The sequence below is a fragment of the Gorilla gorilla genome, chromosome 9 (assembly GCF_029281585.2).
Source record: "Gorilla gorilla gorilla isolate KB3781 chromosome 9, NHGRI_mGorGor1-v2.1_pri, whole genome shotgun sequence".
NCBI lineage: Eukaryota > Metazoa > Chordata > Mammalia > Primates > Hominidae > Gorilla > Gorilla gorilla.
In genome coordinates this window covers 138234516-138259219 of record NC_073233.2, presented here as the reverse complement: position 1 = coordinate 138259219, position 24704 = coordinate 138234516, and the positions used below count along the sequence as shown (strand labels likewise).

The following is a 24704-nucleotide window of genomic DNA, read 5'->3' as shown; positions in this document are numbered from 1 at the left end:
AGAGAACTAGAATTTGAAGTGGAACCTGAAGATATGATTGAATTGTTGCAATCTCATAATGAAACTTGAACAATAAGGAGTTGCTTCTGATGGATGGCCAAAGGAAGTGTTTTGTTTTTTGAGGCAGGGTCTTGCTCTGTCACCCAGGCTGGAGTGCAGTGGCGCAATCATACCTCACTGTAACCTCAAACTCCTCGGCTCAAACAATCTTCCTACCTCAGCCTCCCAATTAGCTGGGACTACAGGTGCATGCCACCACGTCTGGCTAATTAAAAAAATTGTTTTTGTAGAGATACGGTCTTGCTATGTTGCCTAGGCTGGTCTTGAACTTCTGGTCTTAAGTGAGTCCCTTACCTTGGCTTCTCAAAATACTGGGATTATAGGCATATACCACACCCAGCCAAAAATAGTTTCCTGAGATGGAATCTACTCAAGATAAACATAAAGGTGAAGATGCTGGGAACTTTGTTGAAATGACAACAAAGAACTTAGAATATTATATAAACGTAGTTGATAAAGCAGCAGCGGGGTTTGAGAGGACTGACTCCAATTTTGAAAGACATTCTACTGCAGGTAAAATGCTATCAAACAGCATTGCATGCTACAGAGAAATCTTTTGTGAAATAAAGAGTCAATTGATGCATCAAACTTCATTGTTGTCTCATTTTTAAAGAAATTCTGTAGCCACCCCAACCTTCAGCAACCACCATTCTGCTCAGTCAGCAGCCATCAACATTGAGGCAAGACCCTCCACCAGCAAAAAGACTATGACTCGCTGAAGGCTCAGATGATCATTAGCACTTTTAAGCAATACAGTATTTTTAATTTTTTTTTTTTAGATATAATGCTCTTGTACACTTAATTGACTATAGCAGGGGTGTCCAATCTTCTGGCTTCCTTGGGCCACATTGGAAGAAGAAGAATTGTCTTGGGCCACACAGAAAATATACTAACACTAGCAATAGCTGATGTGCTAGAAAAAATTGCAAAAAAAATCTCATAATCCTTTAGGAAAGTTTACAAATTTGTGTTTGGCCACATTCAAAGCTGTCCTGGGTTGAGTGTAGCCTGCGGGCCATGGGGTGGACAATCTTGGACCATAGTATAGTGTAAACATAACTTTTATATGTACTGAGAAGCCATAAAGTGTGTGTGACCCACTTTATTGTGATGGTCTTTAACTGAACCCACGATATCTCTGAGGTATGCCTATATTGGGATTTCAACCTGATATCTTAGGTTCTGGGGCCAGATTACTTAGATTTGAATATCAGAAGAACTCAGTAAATCTTCCATCTTTACTCTTTACAAATTGGGATAAAGTATTTTCTTTTTTTTTTTTTTTTTTGAGATGGAGTCTCGCTCCGTCGCCCAGGCTGGAGTGCAGTGGCATGATCTTGGCTCACTGCAAGCTCTGCCTCCCGGGTTCAAGCAATTCTCCTGTCACAGCCTCCTGAGTAGCTGGGACTACCGGTGCCTGCCACCATGCCCAGCTTATTTTTGCATTTTTAGTAGAGACGGGGTTTCACCCTGTTGGTCAGGCTGGTCTCAAACTCCTGACCTCAGGTGATCCACCTGCCTCGGCCTCCCAAAGTGCTGGGATTACAGGCGTGAGCCACCGCACCCGGCTAAGATAAAGTATTTTCTTTTTCCCAAATATGACTTCAACATTTATTTTTTGAGCATATACTATATTCCAATCATTAAGTTAATCTTAGAAGAAAAATAGTAGATATGATTGCTGCCTTCATGGAACTTATGGTTTAGTGAGGAGGCAGACATTATACAAATGATCAGACATATGCTTATCACAAATAAGCATAAATATGAACTGCAGACAGCCCCAACTTGAGATTTCTTGACTTTACAACAGTGTAAAGTGATAAATATACAAAAGAAACTGTACTTCACATGTCTATACAACCATTCTATTTTCTACCTTCACAATAAAGTACATGAGATATTTAATACTTTAGTGTAAAATAGGCTTTGTGTTGGATGATCTTGCCCAATTGTAGGCAAATGTAAATGTTCTGAGCACAGTTAAGGTAGGCCACGTATGATGTTTGGTAGGTTAGATGTATTAAATGCATTTTTGGCTGGGTGTGGTGGCTCATGCCTTTAATCCCAGCACTTTGGGAAGCCGAGGTGGGCGGATAACTTGAAGTCAGAAGTTTGAGACCAGCCTGGGCCATGTGGTGAAACCCCATCTCTACTAAAAACACAAAAATTAGGTGGACATGGTGATGCATGCCTGTAATCCCAGCTACCAGGGAGCCTGAGGCAGGAGAATCGCTTGAACCCGGGAGGCAGAGGTTGCAGTGAGCTGAGATTGCACCACTGCACTCCAGCCTGGGAGACAGAGTGAGACTCCATCTCAAATAAATAAATGCATTTTTGACTTATGATATTTTCAACTTACGATGGGTTTATTGCAATATAACCCCATCATAAGTTGAGGAGCATCTGTATAAGAAATGCCATGAAGGTCAAACAGAGGGTGGTACGAGAGGATATAATCAGAAGACCAACCTAGTCTTCCTTAAGAAAACAATGATTGAAAGGTAAGTAAGAGTTTGCGGAAGTTGGAGAAAGCTTTCCAGGTGAGGGAATATGGGCAAAGGCCCTGAAATGGAAAAAACTCTGGTGACTTAAGAAATGAAAATAGGTCACTTGGCTTAGATATAGCGAGAGAGGAGGAAAGTGGCCTGAAAGGAGGCTGCAGAGATGGGGACCAAATCACGCAGGACCTTACAAAAGGAGTAGGATCCCAAAGATTCAAGGTCTTGGGGGTCAGGTTAAGGACTTTGGATCAGGATGGTAGTGGCTGAAAAGGAGAGAAGTGGCAACAATTAAGAGATTATTTGGTAAAAGGGAAATAATCAAGCATTTATCATGCTTTCTTATATAAACAATATCACTAGGTAATCGAATAATCGAAAAGGGGCAATTTCCCTTTGTAGAAACATTGTACAATAGCTAGTAAATGAAGAATGATACAATTATATCACCACTTAAAAACTCCTAATGAATGAATTGATCTGGGCATTTCTCATCAATGGCTGCCAACATCACAAAAAGAAGGACAAGCATACATTGTATATCTCTCAGTGGAAACGTACACTGCCACCTATAAAGTAATATTGCCAAAAATTAAACTTGAATCTGATAAAACATTTAGATCCTACTGCCAAATTACACAAAATGCAGCTAAGGGAACATAAATACACCACAGGGATGCAGTTGACAAAATCCAGATTGTGGCAAACACTATAGGGCAAACAACCTAGTCCCTTTTTAGAAATGCTGGGGAAAAAAGAGAAAGGGAAAACAATGCAGAGGACTTAACCGTTATACCAGCCAAACATGGCACAGCTCTCACTGAAACTGCAAAAAAGAAATATATGGCAGATCTGTACAGAGAGAAAGTAACTAAGTTAGTGGTTTCTAGGGCCGAGGAGTTGGGGGAAAATGGGAGTAACTGCTAACAGGTATGTGTTTCTTTCTGGGTAATGAGAATGTTATAAAATTGATTATGGTGATGGTTGCAAAGCTCTGTGAATATGCCAAAAGCCATTTAATTACATATCTTAAATGGGCGAATTGTATGGTATGTGAACTATATCTCAAGAAATCTGACATATGTATATGTGTGTGTCTATATATGTGTATCTATATGTAAAAGAAAAGATCTGAGGATTGAAAGGAAATCAGCTAAGGAACGGAGTACAGTATTTCTACACAGAAGAAATAATATGCGTAGTGGAGAAACAGCATAGCATTTTAGAAGATTTAAAAAAAAAAAAAAACTGCTGGTCATGATGGCTCACGCCTGTAATCCCAGCACTTTGGGAGCCAGAGGCAGGCGGATCACAAGGTCAGGAGTTCGAGACCAGCCGGGCCAATATGCTGAAACCCCGTCTCTACTAACAATACAAAAATTAGCTGGGTGTGGTGGCGTGCACCTATAGTCCCAGCTACTCAGGAGGCTGAGGCAGGAGAATCGCTTGAACCCGGGAGGCAGAGGTTGCAGTGAGCCGAGATCACGCCACTGCACTCCAGCCTGGCAACAGAGTCAGACTCCGTCTCAAAAAAAAAAAAGAAAAGAAAAAACAAAACTGCCTCTGCAACTGGCACATTTCCCGAAAAAGCATAGCTAAGAGATGAAGCTCAAGACAGTGAAAGGGCTCAGATTGCACAGCGGTGTGAAAGCCATGCTGAGGGTTTGGGACTTTATCCTGGGAGCAATAGGAAGCCATTGTTGGCTGACATCACTGCTATGCATTGCAACTCTGGCGACCATGTAGAGAACGAGGAAAAGGGAGAGTGCATTTGGGAAACCACATGAGTGGTATTATAATTCTCCAGGCACAAGCTAGTATCATCTTATTTTAGGACGGTGGCAGTGGAGAGGGACAGATTCAACAGGACTTGTTGATGGATTGGAATTGAGATACAGTAGTGAAGTAGCAAAGTCAACCTGCTTCACTGGGTGAATGGTAAAATGTGAACACTAGAAGAGGTATAAATTTTAGGGTAAGAGAGTGAGATTAATTTTTTATATATGTAGTTGTATAATCTAATAAGGAGGCAAGGTCGGGTAGAAAGGATTCATGCATTAATGCTAATGCTTTTGGACTAAATAACTAAGTTTCCATTCAGTTATAATGGTCTTTCACAAGGAAGTGCCATCTTTTGCAGAATTTATTCCCCCAAAGAGCTCGTGGCTGAAATATAACTCCTGGAATTTGCCTGGAATTTGAATTCCTCAGAATCATCCACACCAAGTTAATAATTAAAGGTTCCTCATACTGTCTACATTTGTTTTTTTCACCTGTGTACAGGATTCTGATTTCACAAAATCCTCCCAGCAGTATTATTTAACCTAGTGTCAAAGAAAGGTGTGTATATTCCAGCAACCCAGAGGCAAGTCTCTACCAGCTCAAGAAGGAAAAAGGTGGGAGGCTGCAGAAGCCACAGAAACTGACCCTGCCCAGAGCCAAAACAGACAAGAGGGCTCCTGCAAAGTTAATCTTCTTTGAATTTTTTCTCACACCCTCTCCAAGCATCTAGCATTGAGCTCTTAAGGGCCTCACAGTCATTTGTTAGTTAATAAATTCTTCAGACCTGAGGTGGGGGTGGAGTGGAAGGATGATAAAATATTTAAATGTTAAATGAGAAAGAAAAGCAGGAAAGGGCTCAGGTATGGTAGCTTATGCCTGTAATCCCAGCACTTTAGGAGGATCACTTGAGCCCAAGTTCACACAGCAAGACCCATCTCTACAAAAAATTTTTAAAATTAGCCAGGCATGGTGGCACACTTGTAGTCCTAGCTATTTGGAAAGCTGAGGCCAGAGGACGCTTGTGCCCAGGAGTTTGAGACTATATTTAGCTGTGATTGCACCACTGCACTCTTGGACAACACAATGAGAGCCTGTCTCCAAAAAAAATTTTTTTAAGTGGAAAAGGCAGAGGAGACAAGGGAATAATCTAAGGGAAAAAAAGTTTTTAAATGATAAAAGCCATATATGACAAACCCGCAGCTAATATCACACTGAACAGGAAAACATTGAAAGCCTTTCCACTAAGATCTGGAACAAGACAAGGATACCCACTTTCACCACTCCTATTCAATATATTTCTGGAAGTCCTCACCTGAGCAATTAGGCAAGAGAAAGAAATAAAGGGCAACTGAATTGGAAAGGAAGAAGTCAAATTATCCTTGTTTGCAGATGACTTGTTCTTATATTTAGAAAAACCTAAAGACTCCATCTCTCAGAACTTTGATGAACGAATTCAGTTAAGTTGAAGGATACAAAAATCAATTGATTTTCTTTTCTTTTTTTCTTTTTGGAGATGGAGTCTTGCTCTGTCGCCAGGCTGGAGTGGCACGATCTTGGCTTACTGTAACCTCCACCCCCTGGGTTCAAGCGATTCCCCACCTCAGCCTCCCAAGTAGCTGGGACTACAGGTGCGTGCCACCATTCCCAGCTAACTTTTTTGTATTTTTAGTAGAGATGGGGTTTCACTATGTTGGCCAGGCTGGTCTTGAACTCCTGACCTCGTGATCTGCCTGCCTCGGACTCCCAAAGTGTTGGGATTACAGGCGTGAGCCACCACACCCAGCACAGTTGATTTTCTATATGCTAACAGCCATCAATCTGAAAAAGAAATCAAGAAAACAATCTCATTCACAATAGCTACAAAAAAGCAAAATAAAATACCTAGGAATAAATGTAAGCAAGGCAGTGAAAAATCTCTACCCGGAAAAGTATACACATTGATGAAAGAAAATGAAGAGAACAAAAAAAAAAAAAAAAGGGAAAGATATCTCATGCTCATGAATTGAAATAATTAATATTGTTAAAATATCCACACTACCCAAAGCCACCTACAGGTACAGTACAATCCCTACCAAAATATCAATGACACTCATCACAGAACTAGAAAAAAAAAATCCTAAAATTTGTATGGAACCACAAAGACCCTGAAAAGCTAGGGCAATTCTGAGCAAAAATAACAAAGCTAGAGGCATTCCTCTACCTGACTTCAAGTTGTACTACAAAGGAAAGCAAATTTTTGTGTCAGTGTAGTAGTTGAGGAGCTGCCACCACAGCCCCTGGAGAAGCACTTAGAAAAGACTTGCCTCATGGTCTTTTATTGACTATCCTGTTAAAGGCACTAGGAGAGGTAGATAGGATTTGACTACTTCATTTCCACCCTGATTCTTGTCCAGTTGCTTACCACCTACATACATTCTCACACATTCCTCACCAGGGCCCCAGCTCCTGCCCTTTCCTGAGCTCTGCTCTGTGGCCGCCAGTCCTCTCCCGGGTAAGCATTCCGCCTTCTTTCCCTTCCCCTCTTCAAAACTTAGTGCAAAAGTTTCTGGGCCTAGTTCGCATCTTTCTGATTTTTCTCATCTCTGAAACGGGAATAATAAGAATGATAGTGGGAATAATAATAGAAACCTGTGATAAAACCTGTGAATTACAGTTGCCGTAAGGATTAGATAACATTATACATGCTTGAAAACTTGTTGGAAACTGCGAAGGACTATAAAAACAGAAGTTGTTTTTATTGCCTTTATTCCTAAAGAAGATTGCAAGTGTCAGGGTGTTCAGGTGCTTGGCTGCTTGTCTCTCAGAGTGAATTAATGTGAGATGTTGCCAAGTGTTTCAAAAGGAAAATCCACTCTACTTCAGCGGGACGTCCACCCACCTTGCACAAAACCCTCTGGAAAGAAGTCTTTCGGTTTGCAAACTGGAGGCGTGGGAAAACAGAAAGCGCCCAAGGAGCACCCGCCCGCACCCCGCCCGCCCCCAGGCACCTGGGGCGCTGCCGCCTGCAGTCCCGGGAACCCCTATGACCTCCGGGGGCGGTGTGGAGAGCGCTCGCCCGCCTGGCCAGGGGAAGCCAAGACTTAGGGCCCTAGGAGTTAACTAGGTTGATTGATTTTGCAGTTGACCAAGAACTTCAAAACCCCCCGGGCGGTACCGGTTACTTCGGGGAGGCCCGCACACTTCCTCCGGGAAGGCCAGGAAGTAAGTGATGGTGCAGTAAAAATGACAGATTCACGGTTGTGGAAGAAGTAAGGTATATTTTTGGAGCAGCTCTAGCTGTCCCTGTGTTGGAAGAACGAGAGGGACCTGGGAGTCCGTTTCTCCACTCATCTCAAGAGCCGCACGTCCTGCCAGGTCACCGAGGCAAGTGCTAGAACGGCAGAGAGCAAGCACTGCGAGGAGGCCCGAGGAGCCACGCAATCCAGACACCCGCCGCAGGTCGCAGTCCGCCCAGGACGGGGGCGCGGGCTCACCTGTCTGCGGGGCGGCCCTTGGCAGGCCTGTTTCCATGGGTGAACAATGGGCACCTTACCAACTAACCTCCCTCGCCGAAGAGGGGCTGAAGTGTTTCTATTTCGACCTCCCTACAAAAACTACCCGAGAAAATAGGAGTTACGTTTTTAGTTCGAAGAAAAAAAAATGCTATAAATGTGACTCCTGCGGAGAAATGCTTCTCAGGTGTGAGAGGGGAACTGGGTAAGAGGACGGCTTAGAGGAAGGACAAATGGGACAGGGCTTATGGGGCATGTGAATGTAAATCGGCACATGTGCGCACATATGCAAAAATACAGTGTCAAGACTCACGGCCTTTCTGGGTCACGCAGGCTCCACCGTCTAAGGAGACGGAGTCACCAACAGTGCAAGTCCCGACGGCCAAGAGGGCCCATTTTCTGCGCTTGCGCAATCATCACGTTTCACTCCCCGCCCCGAGCCCCGCCCCCGAGCTCGTTCCGCCCCGCCCCCTTCTCCTCCCCTTCCCCAGCCAGGCCGCCGGCGCAGAGCATTGTGGGACACAAACAAAGTGCCCCCAAACAGGCTGGAGTGAGCGGAGCGGCAACGGCGGCGGCGCCGGCCCGCACGCGCGCGGCGGCGGCTCCCTCCCAACCTCCCCCTCCCCTCCCCTCAGTCCCCTTCCCCTTCCCCACCCCGCCCCGCAGGGAACACGCGAGCCGTCGCCGCGCTCCCCAAACAACCGCCTGCCCTCGGCCAACCGTCCCCAACGGTCGCCAGCGCGCGGCTCCCGGGCCCCCTCGCTCCTCCCCTCTGGCCCCTCCGAGCGCTAGGGGTGCTTCCCTCCCCGCCTCCTCGCACTCCCACCTCGCGGGCACGCCGGTGGGCTGTGCCGCCATGCCCCAGCCACAGGCTGCTCACGGGCCTAGGCGCGGCGGCCCGAGATAGGGGCCCCTGAGCCTCCCGGGGGAGGAGAGAGGCGGCGAGCCGCGCGCTCCGCCCCCTCCCCCCGGGCCGCCGCCGCCGCCGCCTCGCCGCCCCAGCCTGGCGGGAGAAGGAGGAGGAGCAGCAGGCCTCCGGGCCCGGCGCCGCCGCCCGCAGGTAACGGGGAGGGGAGGGCGGGCTCCGGTCGCGCGGGGGACGGCCCCTGCACGCTGCCCGTGGCTGACACCGCGTGGCCCCCACCTGGCGCCGAAGGGAGCGGAGAGCCGGGTCTGTCACCCTAGTCCGCGCCGGGAGACACCCCACGGGATCCCCTCGGTGGCATTTAATCCTTCTGGGAGGAGACCGGCCTTGGGCCCCGCGGTCCCGGAGCAGTTACCCCGACCTTCCAGGGAGCTGCCCGTCCTTTGCACGCCCATTTGCCCAACACCCTAACCCGGAGCGGCCGGAGGTGTTGCCACCTCTCACCTGGTCGAACCCGGGAGGCTCAGACCTGTTTTTTTTCCTCCTTTCCCCTTCTGCTTTTTCTCTGGTACAGAAAGAAAAAGATGGCACTTCTTTAAAAAAAAAAATATATATATACACACACACACACACACACACACACAAACACCTCTTTTTCTTTCCTTCCTGAGGATCACTCTGCATCTAGTCGTTTTATTGCTGGCCTAATCAGAAAAAGGGGTTACCTGGAGAAATGACAGGTACGTTAGAACTGATTAAAAGGAGATTGCGTCCATGTGAGTTCTATAAATCCAAGCAGAATTTAGAATAAAACCCCGTAATTGTGTGCTTTTTTTGGAACTTACAAAAATGAAGACAAAAACTTAATTTCTTTTTCAGCGTGTAAGTAGATAATCTCTTGAAGTCAGGAAGAAATTCTTTATAACTTCCACTTATTTTCTTAATGCTTTATTTGGCGATCGGCTGATACCGGAAGCAAGCTGCACGATTTTGATTTCCTTTTCTCTAGGTGTTCAGTTGGAATTCTTGGGTTTAAAAAATACTGTATAAATATTTATTTCCCCCATTACTTCTCTTGGACTGTCAGTGGATTAATAATAATTTTACCTAATGTAGTTTCCCCTTATCATAGAATGTGAATATAATGAACGTAGTCCTTTAGTTTTGTATTTTAGGATTATTAGTAATGTACTGATTAATTATGAAAACCAGATTATTCATTTTGTGCAGTACTGCTTGGCATTTTTGCATTTGTAATTATTTAATTCTCAGAACAACCTAATGATGCAGATATTATTACTTGAATTTTATGGAAGTGACAAACTTAGTGATACGAAGAATTACAACTTGCCTTAGGGCACACAACTAGTAAGATAGTTTAGATTTCAACCCAAATATAATTCCAGTATAGATGTACTTTCGTGTACTTTCTACCGTACTTCTCAATAGAAGTACAATTTTATTAACTTTGTTATGAAAAATTTTAGTCGTATAGAGGTTCGTTCTATACAATTGTGATCGGTTATTCATGCAATGAATAAAAATGCTAATCAATGCAATGAATAACCAACTCAGTGATTAGCATTTTTGCCATGTTGTTTCCTGTCTTTCTCTGTATGTGTGTCATTGTTTGAAAGTAAGCTGCAAACACTGTAATCCTTAAATGTTTCAGCATGTGTTTCCTAAAAATAGGGACATTCTCCTACTGACCCCAGTATCATTATTAATGCCTATCAAAATTAACAACTCCATCTTCAAAATTCCTCAGTTGTTCCAAAGTGTCTTTGAGGGTTCTGCCCCCAGTTGTAGTCAGTCAAGATTCATGCATTGATTGCATTTGATGATTAAGTCTTTAGTCCTTTTGTAAAATGAAGAGCATCCATCCTCTCTTCTTTTTGCAGGGGAAATTAAATAGGATGAATATTCCCTCCCTTCTTTTTTTCTGACACCTAATTGACCAAACCAGTTGTCTTGTAAAATATACCCACATTCTGGATTTGTGCCCTCCTAATGTCATTTCATTTATTCCTCTTTCTCCCTGAATTTCCTATTAACTGGAAGTTAGGTGTAAAGGAAGGCTTAATTAGCTTAAAGTAAAACTTCCTTTGGCAAGAATATTTAATAGGTGATGCTGTGTACCTCCTATTGCATAATATAGGAGGCACATAATGTCAGATTCCCACACTATTAATGATGCTAAATGTAACCATTTGATTAAAGTCCTGACTACTGATCTGTTGTAAAGGTGTGGTTTGCCAGTTTGTGATTAATATGTAATCTTGGGGTAAAACTTGGACACTAAGCAAATACCCAGTTTCTGACAATCTTTTGCTTAGTGGTTTTTAGCACCCATGATGACTTTTGCTTAAATCAGTTATTGGAGGTTCTCTGTAAGGAAGAGATTTCCTTCATTAAGTGCAGGTAAACTATTGTTCTTCCCCAAAATGCAAATTAAATGTTAAATTTAATCTCTTTACTTTTCAATATTCATAGTAAAGAGCTGGAGAAATAGCCACCCCCAATGATGTTTTTTGGGGCAGGGGTGAATGACACCACTTCAGACTCTCATGGGTTTTAATTTATTCCTTGTTTTTTTTTTTTTTTTGAGACGGAGTCTCGCTCTGTCGCCCAGGCTGGAGTGCAGTGGCACGATCTCGGCTCACTGCAAGCTCCGCCTCCCGGGTTCAGGCCATTCTCCTGCCTCAGCCTTCCGAGTAGCTGGGACTACAGGCTCCCGCCACCACGCCCGGCTAATTTTTTTATATTTTTAGTGGAGACGGGGTTTCACCGTGTTCGCCAGGATGGTCTCGATCTCCTGACCTCGTGATCCGCCCGCCTCGGCCTCCCAAAGTGCTGGGATTACAGGCGTGAGCCACCGCGCCCGGCTATTCCTTGTTTTTATAACCAGTTACAGTCGTTTTTCTTTTTAATGACCAAATTGTCCCAGATTTGGTCAGTAGGAACCATTTCAAGCTGACTATTGTGTATCTTGACACCCTTGCTCCCCATTAATCTTGGAGTGCTTTCTGACACAGGTTACTCCAGGGTTTATCTTATACTTTCTTTGCTCACCTCTGGAAAGAGCTGTTTATCCAGGGAGTCTTGGTTCTTTTTAATGAGAAATCGTATATAGAAACCAAGTTCTGGATGTTTGGCATATTCGTTGCTGCTGCAGTATCATTGCTTCTAGGTGCTTTGAGAGGAGAGAACTAAGAAAAAGTTTTTTTGCTTGTTTAATCATGAGTTCAGAGTGATATTCCAATTCCTATTTAACAAGCAGACTTTTTCTTCCTTGACTCTATATTTGTCTCTTGTCTTAAATGAAAAATCTTGGTTTTTAATACAGTTAATAAACTGGCCAAGCACAGTGGCTCATGCCTGTAATCCCAGGACGTTGAAAGGCCGAGGTGGAAGGATTGCTTGAGCCCAGGAGTTCAAGGCCAGCCTGGGCAACATGATGAGACCCCATCTCTATAAAAAATAAAAAAATTAGCCAGGCATGGTGGTGTGTGCTTGTGTTCCCAGCTGCTCAGGAGGCTGAAGCAGGTGGATCGCTTGAGCCCAGGAGGTTGAGGCTGCAGTGAGCCATGTTCATGCCCCACTGCACTTCAGGCTGGATGACAGAGTGAGACCCTGTCTCAAAAAAAAATAATAAACTTATTTGCTTTCTCCCACTGTATACATAAAATCATTTTAAAATTATAGTGCTGGTATTGCTAATACCAATAAGCTTCATGTAGTTTAAGATTTCTTTGGATTTATTTTCGTATTTAGACTATTGCATGAAGAATGTATAATGAGTACTGTGTTCAAAAGTCACTTGAAATACTTTTCTCTGGTTATGCTACCAATTTGATATGGTTCATAGGTTTCAGTTTTTACTTAGGATTTTATTTTTGAATATGTAAAGTATGTACATAGTGTAGAAGTCAAAATAATGTTTTAAAACTATACTTGGATTAGCCGGGCATGGTGGCACATGCCTGTAGTCTCAGCTACTTGGGAAGCTGAGGCAGGAGAATTGCTTGAACCGGGGAGGCGGAGGTTGCAGTGAGCCGAGATCGCGCCATTGCACTGCAGCCTGGGTGACAAAGCGGGACTCCATCTCAAAAGCAAAACAAAACAAAAAAAAAACTATATTTGGATAAACCTCATTAAAATCAGTTTTTAAAGATGAAGTATTGTTTACCTTTACCATACTCCTTTTAGTATCTACTACATTCTCATATCAAGCTCAGAAGAATTAGCAATAGACAAATTATGTTATGTGAAGCCACATAGAAGTACTTTTAAATTTTAAAATTAGATTCTGCTTCCTCTGGCAAAGAGAAAGAACTAAGACTAATTTTTAGAAGTTAGCAGAGAAGTGGATTCCATGCTTACTTTTTTTTTTTTTTTTTTTTAAAGACGGGGGATTTACTGTGTTGCTCAGGCTGGAGTGCAGTGGCTATTCACAGATGTGATCCTACTACTGATAAGCACGGGAGTTTTGACCTGCTCTGTTTCTGACCTGGGCCACTTCTCTCATTAGGCAACCTGGTGGTCCCTCACTCCCTGGAGGTCACCATGTTGATGCCTAATTTAGTGCAGACACCCAATCGGCATAGGATGCTACAGCCCAGAACTTCTGGGCTCAAGGGATCTTCCTGCCTCAGCCTCTTGAGTAGCTGGGACTACAGGCACACACCACTGCGCCCGGCTCTTTTTTTAAAACAGTGATTTAAAATAGTGATAGATTTCTCATTATGTTGTCCAGGCTGATCTCTCAAACTCCTGAGCTCAAGTGATCCTGCTGCCTTGGCCTCCCAAAGTGCTAAGATTACACGTGTAAGCCTGTAGCCGTAGGCCTAGATACCATATTTTTAAATAAAAATTCCATAAAAATGGAACTGTAGCTTTTACTTAAATCATGTCTTTAAAGAGGCAGGTAGTTGGTAGAGGTTTTATGACTCCATCGACTTTTTTAACCTTTTTTTTTTTTTTTTTTGAGATGCAGTCGCCCTCTGTTGCCCAGGCTGGAATGCAGTGGCTCGATCTCAGCTCACTGCAATCCACCTCTGCCCCCTGGGTTCAAGCGATTCTCCTGCCTCAGCCTCCCTAGTAGCTGGGATTACAGGCGTGTACCACCACGCCCAGCTAATTTTTGTATTAGTAGAGATGGGGTTTCACCATGTTGTCCAGGCTGGTCTCGAGCTCCTGACCTCAAGTGATTCACCTGCCTCGGCCTCCTTAAGTGTAATCCTGCCCTCCTAAAGTGCTGGAATTACAGACATGAGCCACTGCGCCCAGGTGACTCCATCTACAACAAAACTGGCATAAATATGCTATGTACAGATAAAAAGGCATTTGGATGTGTGATCAGTGGAGATAACACATTTTGTTTGGGTTGGACCAAATTTGATATAAATTCATAATTATGTGATCTCAAATGAAGTTTTAAGAGGGAGCAGTGTTCATCTAAAGTAAGCAGAGCACAATTAGGCAGTTTATCAGCCTCCTGTCAACCAAGTGCTGAAAAGCAAAACTGTGCCTGTAGTGTGTTTTCCTGTGTTCATCCTCACTGTCATAGGTCACACTAGCTGAGGCTGGCGTTGCAGGTGGTAAAGGAATTACCAAGGCAATTGTAGGTAAAGAAGGGCAGATTTATTAGAGAAAGTATGAAAGTAGGTTGGTTGCAAGGGTGCAACGGGCAGATCAGCAAGAGAGAAGCTGACTGCCAGGAGACAATGGCTTGCTGGGGATGTTATAGGATGATGCTTCTGCTGTGTGCTGCAGAGAGGGCTATGTGCAGTACTGATAAGGCCAAGGTTGCAGTGAGCTAACTTTCATTTTTCTGTCAGCCGAGAGTCTGGTGATAAGTTGAGTGCAGAAAGCTTGTGAGTTATTTGTGCAAGAGGGCTGTGTGTCTTGGACCATGAAGAAAGGCAGACTTATACCTTATCTGCTTTTTCTTTTTGCTGTACCCTTTTCCCACCCGCCTGACTCCTTTTCCCTTACTAGGACTCCACAATCACTGCTTTCAATAACAGAGTGAACATCTAGTTCCATTAGGGAGTGGAGTGGGAAGATGGAGAATGCTTGCACTTGGACCCATTCACCCTCATTCTGTCTTTAATCTCAGTAAAATACATACACTACCCAAGGTTCTTAGAACATATAAGGTGATGAAAAAGAATACTATAAACAGTTGCATGGGTATGTGTAGCCGTGTAGCAGCTAGAACCTGTTGTGTAGGCTGAATGAACTAATACAGTGTTGATAATAATGCTAACATTTGTTATGCCCTTTCTGTATGCCAGCTGTGCTAAACATTTTATACATTATCTTATTTAAATCTCACATTGACACTTTGACATTGCTACTAGTATCTTATTTTGCAGTAAGGAAACTGATATCTAAAAGCATTAAATGACTTGCCTAGAGTATCACAATAAGTGGCCGACCCAGGTTTCAAATTCAAGGCTGTTTAGAGTTAGCACTTAGCTGCTTTGTTCCACCTCACAACTAAATGTAACAAGTCATAAAAATTGAATAAATTTTCAGTCACCATGAATAGGGAACTACGTGACTGATGCTGTAACAACCTCAGAGATTGCAACGGGGATATGTTCTGAGAAATGCGTCATTAGGCAATTGTGTCATTGTATGACCATCATAAAGTGTACTTAGACAAAACTTGATGGTATGGCCTACTCTACATCTAGGTTATATGGTATAGCCTGTTGCTCCTAGGCCACGTATCTGTACAGCTTGTTACTGTACTGAATGCTGTAGGCTTTTGTAATGCAGTGGAAAGTATATGTATATCTAAGCATATCTAAACCTAGAAAAGGTGCAGTAAAAATATGGTATTACAGGATTGCGCACGGTGGCTCATGCCTGTAATCCCAGCACTTTGGGAGGCTGAGGCGGGTGGATCACCTAAGGTCAGGAGCTCGAGACCAGCCTGACCAATATAGTGAAACCCTGTCTCTACTAAAAATACAAAAATTAGCCAGGTGTGGTGGCATGCACCTGTAGTCGCAGCTACTTGGGAGGCTGAGACAGGAGAATTGCTTGAACCTGGGAGGTTACACCAGTACCATGCTGTTTTGGTAACTATAGCCTTGTAGTGTAGTTTGAAGTCAGGTAATGTGATTCCTCCAGCAGTGAGCCCAGATTGCACCACTGCCCTCCAGCCTGAGCGACAGAACGAGACTCTTGTCTCAAAAAAAAAAAATAATATGGTATTATAATATGGGACGGTTGTGGTATTTGTGGTCTATCATTGAGGGACACATGCCACGCATGATTGTATATCATTTTCCTTTCTAATAGGTGTGGGAGTTTTGACCCCTTGCTTCAGAAACTGCATTTAGATACTACTTTAAAAGGCATTTTAAAAGTAGAGTAAAAATCAAGATGGATTGATAGATGGATAGGTATGTGATAAAACAATTACAGTAGAATTTTTTTTTTTGAGACGGAGTCTTGCTGTGTTGCCCAGGCTGGAGTGCAGTGGCGCGATCTCAGCTCACTGCAAGCTTCGTCCCCTGGGTTCATGCCATTCGCCTGCCTCAGCCTCCCAAGCAGCTGGGACTACAGGCGCCTGCCACCATGCCTGGCTAATTTTTTTGTATTTTTAGTAGAGACGGGGTTTCACCATGTTAGCCAGGATGGTCTCGGTCTCCTTACCTTGTGATCTGCCCACCTTGGCCTCCCAAAGTGCTGGGATTACAGGCGTTAGCCACCACACCCGGGCTACAGTAGAATGTTAATGGTGGGCTTTAGGTATGGCTATTCAGGTATTCAACTATAATTTTTTTTTTTTTGCTTGTTCTTTGATTTTTTTTTTTTTTTTGAATGTTGATAGTTTTGGGGGTGCAGGTGGTTTTTGGCTATATGGATAAGTTCTTTAGTGGTGATTTCTGACATTTTGGTGCACCCGTCACCTGAGCAGTGTACGCTGTACCCAATGTGTAGTCTTTTATCCCTCACCCCACTTGCACCCTTCCCTCCAAGTCCCCAAAGTCCATTATATCCTTCATATGCTTTTGCGTCCTTGTAGCTTAGCTCCCACTTATAAGTGAGAACATACGATATTTGGTTTTCCATTCCTGAGTTACTTCACTTAGAATAATGGCTTACAACTCCATCCAAGTTGCTGCAAAAGCCACTATTTCATTCAGTTTTCACGGTGTAAATATACCACGTTTTCTTTATCTGCTCGTTGGTTGATGGGCGTTTAGGTTGGTTCCATATTTTTGCAATTGTGAATTGTGCTGCTGTAAGTGTGTGTACATGTGTCTTTTTCACATAATGACTTCTTTTCTTTTGGGTAGATACCCAGTAGTGGGATTGCTGGATCAAATGGTAGTTCTACTTTTAGTTCTTTTTGTTTTTGAGTGGAGTTTAGCTCTTGTTGCCCAGGTTGGAGTGCAATGGCGCAATCTCGGCTCACTGCAACCTCTGCCTCCTGGGTTCAAGCCATTCTCCTGCCTCAGCCTCCCAAGTAGCTGGGATTACAGGCACGCACCACCATGCCCAGCTAATTTTGTATTTTTAGGAGAGATGGGTTTTCTCCATGTTGGTCAGGCTGGTCTCGAACTCCCGACCTCAGGTGATCCGCCCACCTCAGCTTCCCAAAGTGCTGGGATTACAAGCGTGAGCCATCGCGCCCAGCCTACTTTTAGTTCTTAAAGGAATCTCCATACTGTTTTTCATAGTGGTTGTACTAGTTTACATTTTCCACCAGCAGTGTAAAAGTGTTCCCTTTTCACCACAGTCATGCCAATATTTATTATTTTTAATTTTTAAATTATAGCCATTCTTACAGGAGTAAGGTAGTATCTAATTGTGGTTTTAATTTGCATTTCCCTGATAATTAGGGATGTTAAACATTTTTTTCATGTGTTTGTTGGCTGTTTTTATATCATTTGAGAATTGTCTATTTTTTTAACCCATTTTTTGATAGGATTGGTGGTTTTTGTTTGTTCGTTTGTTTTTGCTGGTTTGTTTGTATTCCTTGTAGATTCTGGATATTAGTCCTTTGTTGGATGCATACTTTGCAAAAATTTTCTACCACTTTGGGTTGTCTCTTTACTCTGCTGATTATTTCTTTCACTATGTAGAAGCTTTTTAGTTTAATTAGGTCCCATTTAATTTGTTGCATTCACTTTTGGTTTTTTGGTCATGAATTCTTTGCCTAAGCTAATGTCTAGAAGAGTTTTTCTGATGTTATCTTCCAGAATTTTTATGGTTTCAGGCCTTAAGATTTAAGTCTTTGATCCACCTTGTGTTGATTTTTGTGTAAGATGAAAGATGAAGATCCAGTTTCATTCTTCTACATGTGGCTTGCCAATTATCCCAGCACTGTTTGTTGAATAGGGTGTCCTTTCTCCACTTTATGTTTTTGTTTGCTTTGTCAAAGACCAGTTGGCTGTAAGTATTTGGCTTTATTTTGGGGTTCTCTATTCTGTTCCATCGGTCTACATGCCTCTTTTTATACCAGTACCATGCTGTTTTGGTAACTATAGCCTTGTAGTGTAGTTTGAAGTCAGGTAATGTGATTCCTCCAGATTTGTTCTTTTTGCTTAGTCTCGCTTTGACTGTGTGGGCTCTTTTTTGGTTCCATATGAATTTTAGAATTGTGTTTTCTAGTTCTGTAGAATGATGATGGTATTTTGATGTGAATTGCATTAAATCTGTAGATTGCATTTGGCAGTAAGGTCATTGTCACCATATTGATTCTACCCATCCATGAGCATGGGATGTGTTTCCATTTGTTTGTGTCATCAATGATTTGTTTGAACAGTGTTTTGTAGTCTTCCTTGTAGAGATCTTTCACCTCCTTGGTTAGGTATATTCCTAAGTATTTTAATTTTTCATTGGCAGCTGTTGTAAAAGGGATTGCATTCTTGATTTGATTCTCGGCTTGGTCATCATTGGTGTATAGCAGTGCTACTGATTTGTGTACATTAATTTTGTATCCTGAAACTTCACTGAATTCATTTATCAGATCTAGGAGCTTTTCAAATGAATCTTGAGGGTTTTCTAGGTATAAGTTTGTATCATCAGCAAACAGCAACAGTTTGACTTCCTCCTTTGCAGCTTGGTATAAAATTCTTTAAATTTTGCTGTATCTAAAAGTTTTCAAAATAAAATTTTACTGACTAAAAATATATTCTTAGGACTGTACTTTCAGGGATCCTTTCTATAATTTGTTTCTAGAGAAGTTTCTCTGAATATGTAGAGCACTGGAAAAATCAATATTTTTTTAAAAAAAGAAAAAATATATGTATATTCTTATTATAAAGCAGTGTTGGCAGCTGTGTAAAAACCAGTAACTTGCTGTATCCTTCATGTCTGCGTACAATGATCCTCTGAAAAATTTATTAACTCTTCCTAGTCTTTTATCGCTGAAAATGGTCAAGCATTAAAGACTGTTGTAAAGAGGGTTCCCTCATTACTTAGGAGGCTTCTAATTAAGCTCCTTCCAATATGATTTTTTAATACTCTTATAAATATTTCATATATCAAATTTCCGCCTGTGGTTTCCTGACATTTTGTAACCCCTATTGAATACACTCTATATAAGCGTTATGGGGTGTTTTTGCTTTTTAAGTGCTACCACATTCACAACTGTAACAGATAGTCCTTAGTACTTCAGAATAATTGTTTAAAATTTATCTCCTGTTTAGCTAAAAGTTACGTTAGTTTTTCTTTGTTCTTTATAGTAGAAATACTTCACCCCATTTTAAGCAATGAGCTAGAAATATTCCAAGCCATAGGATTTAAAATAGTGATTGTATGTGTGCCTTTAAAAATTAAAAAAATACATTAGATTTGTATTATGGTTGAAGGCCACATTGAGTGTTAAATTAATTTTTTCACTAATATTATTAGTTACAATGTTGATATTGGCTGGCACAGTTTTACATAACTTACCCTGGAGTAAATCACTGACTTGTATTATCATGTTATTTCACGTTGATAACTCTGTCTTGCAAGAGTGAAATGGGTGGCTGAAGCTTATTAATTAGAGAATAACATCCTTCTTTGTCTCCACATTGAATATTCTTCCCTTTTAATACTTTCCTTATATAGCTTTAAAAAAAAACTTTAAATTACAGATGTTTGATACCTGGCCTTTTTACAATTTTGATATTCTTTTACTTCAGGATATTGCTATCCTTCTACAGGTATTAAATGATATTTTTTGGGGGGTGTTTTTTTGGGTTTGTTTTGGTTTTGGTTTTTTTGAGATGGAGTTTCGCTCTTGTTGCCCAGGCTGGAGTGCAATGGTGCCATCTTGGCTCACCACAACTTCCACCTCCCAGCTTCAAGCTGTTCTCCTGCCTCAGCCTCCCAAGTAGCTGGGATTACAGGCATGCGCCACCACGCCCAGCTAAGTTTGTATTTTTAGTAGAGACAGGGTTTCTCCATGTTGGTCAGGCTGGTCTTGAACTCCCAACCTCAGGTGATCCACCCACCTCGGCCTCCTAAAGTGCCGGGATTAAACGTGTGAGCCACTGTGCCCGGCCTTGGTATGTATTTTTTAATGCTGAAGTGATTTGCTATTGATTTGGTTTTGATAGTTTTTTAGGCACTCAGCATAACTACAAACATCTTGGCAACGTGTAACTAAGACTGTGAGTCTCTGGAATCTAGTTTTTGTGGAATTACTACCCTCTAGCTTCTGAAACAATTTTAGATGATTCCTTTTAAAAATTATTTTCTTTTATTCCAATCTTAACCTGTTAGGTATCTGATCCTTGCCTATTCTTGGCAGATAAGCATATCCAATAGTGTATATTAAATAATCGTGCTCTTTGATAAGAAAATGAAGAATAAGTTTTTCAGGGACTTAGATTTACTTATTTTGCTTTAATTTCACTTTTGTGTATGTGTGGGTGTGTGTGATGGAGTTTCACTCTGGTCCCCCAGGCTGGAGCGCAATGGTGTGATCTTGGCTCCCTGCAACCTGCACTTTCCAGGTTCAAGAGATTCTCCCGCCTCAGCCTCCCGAGTAGCTGGGATTACAAGCGCGCACCACCACGCCCAGCAGGTTTTTGTATTTTTTAAGTAGAGACAGGGTTTCACCATGTCAGGCAGGCTGATCTCGAACTCCTGACCTCAGGTGTTCACCCGCCTCAGCCTCCCAAAGCGTTGGGATTACAGGCGTGAGCCATCACGCCCGGCCCTCATTTCACTTTTTTACTGGTGGTGTTTACTGTTGTGTGTATGTGTTTCTTCTACTTACAGCTTTTTCTCCTTTTTACATTTTTCCTGGGTTTTACTTTTTCTTTGGCTCTTTGCTCTTCTTACTTTCTGCTTTGGACCTTCCCACTGCTCATTTCCTTTTTGTGGCTTTCCATTACTGAATCAGGACGGTTTCTTTTGTCTTTGGTGCACTTCACATGCTGTATAAAACTAACCCATTCTTCCAAGAGAATTATTTTTATTTACAGTAATCAGTGCTTCTCTTTGTCTTTGTGTCCATTTGGTATTGTTTTTTCCTTCTTTCTACTTTCCGCCACTAGTTTTACCTAACTTCACTTTGAGAGGCAGTATAGCATAGTGTAAGGAGCACCAATTAGCATGCTATCTGGGTTCAACTCTTGACTCTGTTACCTGTTGTGTGGCTAGTTATTAACTTGTCTATGCTGCCTTTTCCTCACTGGTAAATGAAGATACCTGGTGATAGCTATCACAAAAGTTTATGTGAAAATTAAGTTACATAATATGTAAAGGGTACTTAGAACAATACTTGGCATATATTGGGTACTAGGTAAGTATTAACTATAAACTAATGATTATTATTACTTTTTTTTTTTTTTGAGACAGGGTCTCCCTCTGTCGCCTAGGCTGGAGTGCAGTTGTGTGATCGAGGCTCATTATGGCCTCGATCTCCTGGGCTCACTGTGTTCAAGAGATCCTCCCACCTTAGCCTCCTGAGTAACTGGGACTACAGGTGCACTCCACCACTCCCATCTAATTTTTGTACTAGAGATGGGGTTTGCCATGTTGCATTGGCTGGTCTCAAACTCCTGGGCTCAAGCAGCCTGCCCAACTCAGCCTCTCACAGTGCTGAAATCACAGGCCTGAGCCACTGCACCTTGCCTATTGTTACTACGTTTAATATAAAATGGTTCAAAGCAGTTGGGTCTTCAGTGCCTCTTATCATACATCCTTGTATTTTTTTCTCCACATTTGTTTATTTATTTGAGACGGAATCTGGCCCCATTGCCCAGGCTGGAGTGCAGTGGCACAGTCTCTGCTCCCTGAAGTCTCTGCCTCCGGGGCTCAAGCCATCTTCCCAACTCAGCCTCCCAAGGAGCTGGGACCACAGATGCACACCACCACACGCAGCGGATTATTATATTTTTTGTAGATGCGGGGTCTTACCATGTTGCCCAGGCTGGTCTTCTACTCTTAAGCTCACGTGATCTGCTTGCCTTGGCCTCGCAGAGTGGTGGGATTAAAGGCATGAGCCAGCATACCCGGCCTCCACGTGTTATTTTTCATGTTTCATTTTCTTAAAAATTCTACTTCATCATCTTTTCTCTCAGGAGTCTACCTCTTATAACTTGAAAGAGGAGTAAAGCCAAAGCCAGACAAGAACTCTAGCCACTTCTCACCACGCCACCAATAAACTTAACTATAGCTGTACTCTTTCTTTCCTCTCCCCATCTCCCCAGCCTGGGCCTCCGCCTGTTTAAGGCTAATCCTTTCACTCATCCTCTGAATCCCATTTCCTTCTACCTATCTAGGGACCTTATACCATCTGTTATCACCCGTTTCCTGTATCTTTAACCTTTCCCTCTTTTCTGTGTCTTTTCCAACAAAAATCAAAACATTCTGTTTATATTTTACTTTAATAAAAAAAAATCTGAGAGAGTAACAAGGGAAAAAAACATTTTCTAGCTTGTCCATTCTGTAAAAAATTAGTATCCTCGCCTGACCCCTTACTTCTGTCCAGCTGACCCCTTTGCTCTATTTTTAGAACCTAGCTACTTTATGATGAATTATCTTTACTCACAGTTTTCACTTCCTCATGTCTGTATATTCTTTCTTTTTCTATGGCAATCTTGCTTCTAATTCTACTTTTTTCTTATATGCTATTATAAGGTCATCAGTGATTCCTTTGTGGCTAAATCAAATAGACCTTGGTTTCTATCTTATTTGACCAGTCAGCAGCATTTGACACTGTCAGTCACCACTCCTTGAAATACCTTGTACCCTTGGTTTCTGAAGTAACTCCTACTATGCTGGTTATTCTGTGTATCTATCTCTTTCACAGGTTTCCCTTCTGCTACCCCACCTTCACTTTTTTCCTCTTTTTTTTCTTAATTGGTCTAGCTAAAGGTTTATCAATTTTGCTTATTTTTTTCAGAGAACCAAGTTTTGGCTTTAATTTTTCCTATGGCTTGTCTGTTTAATTTATGTCTGTGCTTTGTTTTGTCTATTTATTTTGGGTTTTCTTTGCTCTTTTTCTAGCTAAGGTAGACACATAGACCATTGATTTGTGTGTATGTGTGTGGTGAAATACACGTAACATAAAATTTGCCATCATAACCATTTTTAAGGGTACAGTTCAGTGGCATTAAGTACATTCACATTATTATACAACCATCACCACCACCCATCTTTCAGAACTCTCTTCATCTTTCAGAAGTGTAACTCTGTGCTCGTTAAACAGTAACTCCCCATCTCTCTCTCCCCACATCCCCAGGCAACCACCCTTCTACTTTTCTGTCTCTGAATTTGAGTGTCCTCTAAGTACATCATGTAATCGGAATCATATGGTATTTGTTCCTTAATTATTGGTTTATTTCACTCGCATAATGTCTTCAAGGTTCGTTTGTGTTGCAGCATATATCTGAATTTCCTTCCTTTTTAAGGCTGAATAATATTCCATTGTGTATTTATGCCACATCTCATTAATTCATTCATCTCTTGTGGACATTTGGGTTGCTTCTACCTTTTGGCTGTTGTGAATAATGCTGCTTTGAATATTAATGTACAAATACTGGTGTGTCCTTGCTTTCACTTCTTTTGGGTATCTACCCAGAAATGGAATTGCTGGATCATATAGTAACTTCTATTTTTTATTTTTTGAGGAGCCCCACTATACTGTTTTCTATAGTGGCTACGCCATTTTACATTCCCACCAACCGTGCACAAGGATTTTAATTTCTCCACATCCTTGCCAAGACTTGTTATTTATTTTTTTTTTTTACTATTACGTTAGACATTCAAATGGGTATGAGGTGGTAAGTCACTGATATTTAGAGACCATCTTTTTTTTTTTTCCCCTCCCGAGACGAAGTCTCGCTCTGTCACCCAGGCTGGAGTGCAATGGCACGGTCTCGGCTCACTGCGACCTCTACCTCCTGGGTTCAAGTGATTCTCCTGCCCCAGCCTCCCAAGTAGCTGGGATTACAGGTGCGTGCCACTATACCCAGCTGAATTACAGTTAAAAATATATTCCAGTTTCCTTTGTTGATTCCTTATTTGACCAGCCCATGGGTTATTATTTAGAAGTGCATTGTTTAATTTCCAGATATTTAGGGCTTTCTTGATATTTTATTACTTATTTTTTTCTGTTTTGGTGAAAGAACATACTCTGTGCATTCATTCCTTTAAAATTTATTAAGATTTGTCTTATGGCCCAGCATATGATCTTTCTTGGTGAACATACCACTTTGCACTTGAAAAGAATGTATATTCTATACTATAAATGTCAATTTGGTGACGATGATTGCCCTTCACGTTTTTTTTAATGTTTTGAGACAGGGTCTCACTCTGTTACCTAGGCTGGAGTGCAGTGGATCGATCTTGGCTCACTGTAACCTCCACCTCCCAGGGTTAATAAATCCTCTCACCTCTGCCTCCCAAGTAGCTGGCACTACAGGTGCATGCCACTATGTGTGGCTAATTTTTGTATTTTTTGTAGAGACAGGTTTCATCATGTTTCCCAAGCTGCAGATCTTTTATCTTTACTGATGGTTTTGTGTGTGTGTG

The 24704-nt window shown here is 42.1% G+C and overlaps 1 protein-coding gene and 1 long non-coding RNA gene across 20 annotated transcripts in view; one reads left to right on the top strand and one right to left on the bottom strand.

Moving 5' to 3' along the window:
- The window catches only part of LOC129525522 (uncharacterized), a 51729-nt gene extending 43473 nt beyond the window's left edge, over positions 1–8256 (bottom strand). Inside the window, exons 1-2 of one of the 2 annotated variants that reach the window (XR_008669890.2) lie at positions 8148–8256; positions 6775–6925 (exon numbers count right to left, since the gene is read on the bottom strand). This is a non-coding gene — a long non-coding RNA (uncharacterized lncRNA). The remainder of the gene's footprint in view (positions 1–6774; positions 6926–8147) is intronic. The other variant, XR_008669887.2, reaches the window with a different exon arrangement.
- An 88-nt stretch (positions 8257–8344) lies between these two features.
- Positions 8345–24704, top strand: part of ZBTB44 (zinc finger and BTB domain containing 44) — an 89916-nt gene continuing 73556 nt past the window's right edge. For 7 of the 18 annotated variants that reach the window (XR_008669885.2, XM_031016034.3, XM_031016031.3 and 4 more), the window contains exon 1: positions 8345–8894. The gene's annotated coding sequence lies outside the window, so the exon portion shown is untranslated. Of the gene's footprint in view, positions 8895–9370; positions 9440–24704 lie in introns of those variants that run through there. The other 11 variants (XR_010129225.1, XM_063693683.1, XM_055356405.2 and 8 more) reach the window with 6 other exon arrangements.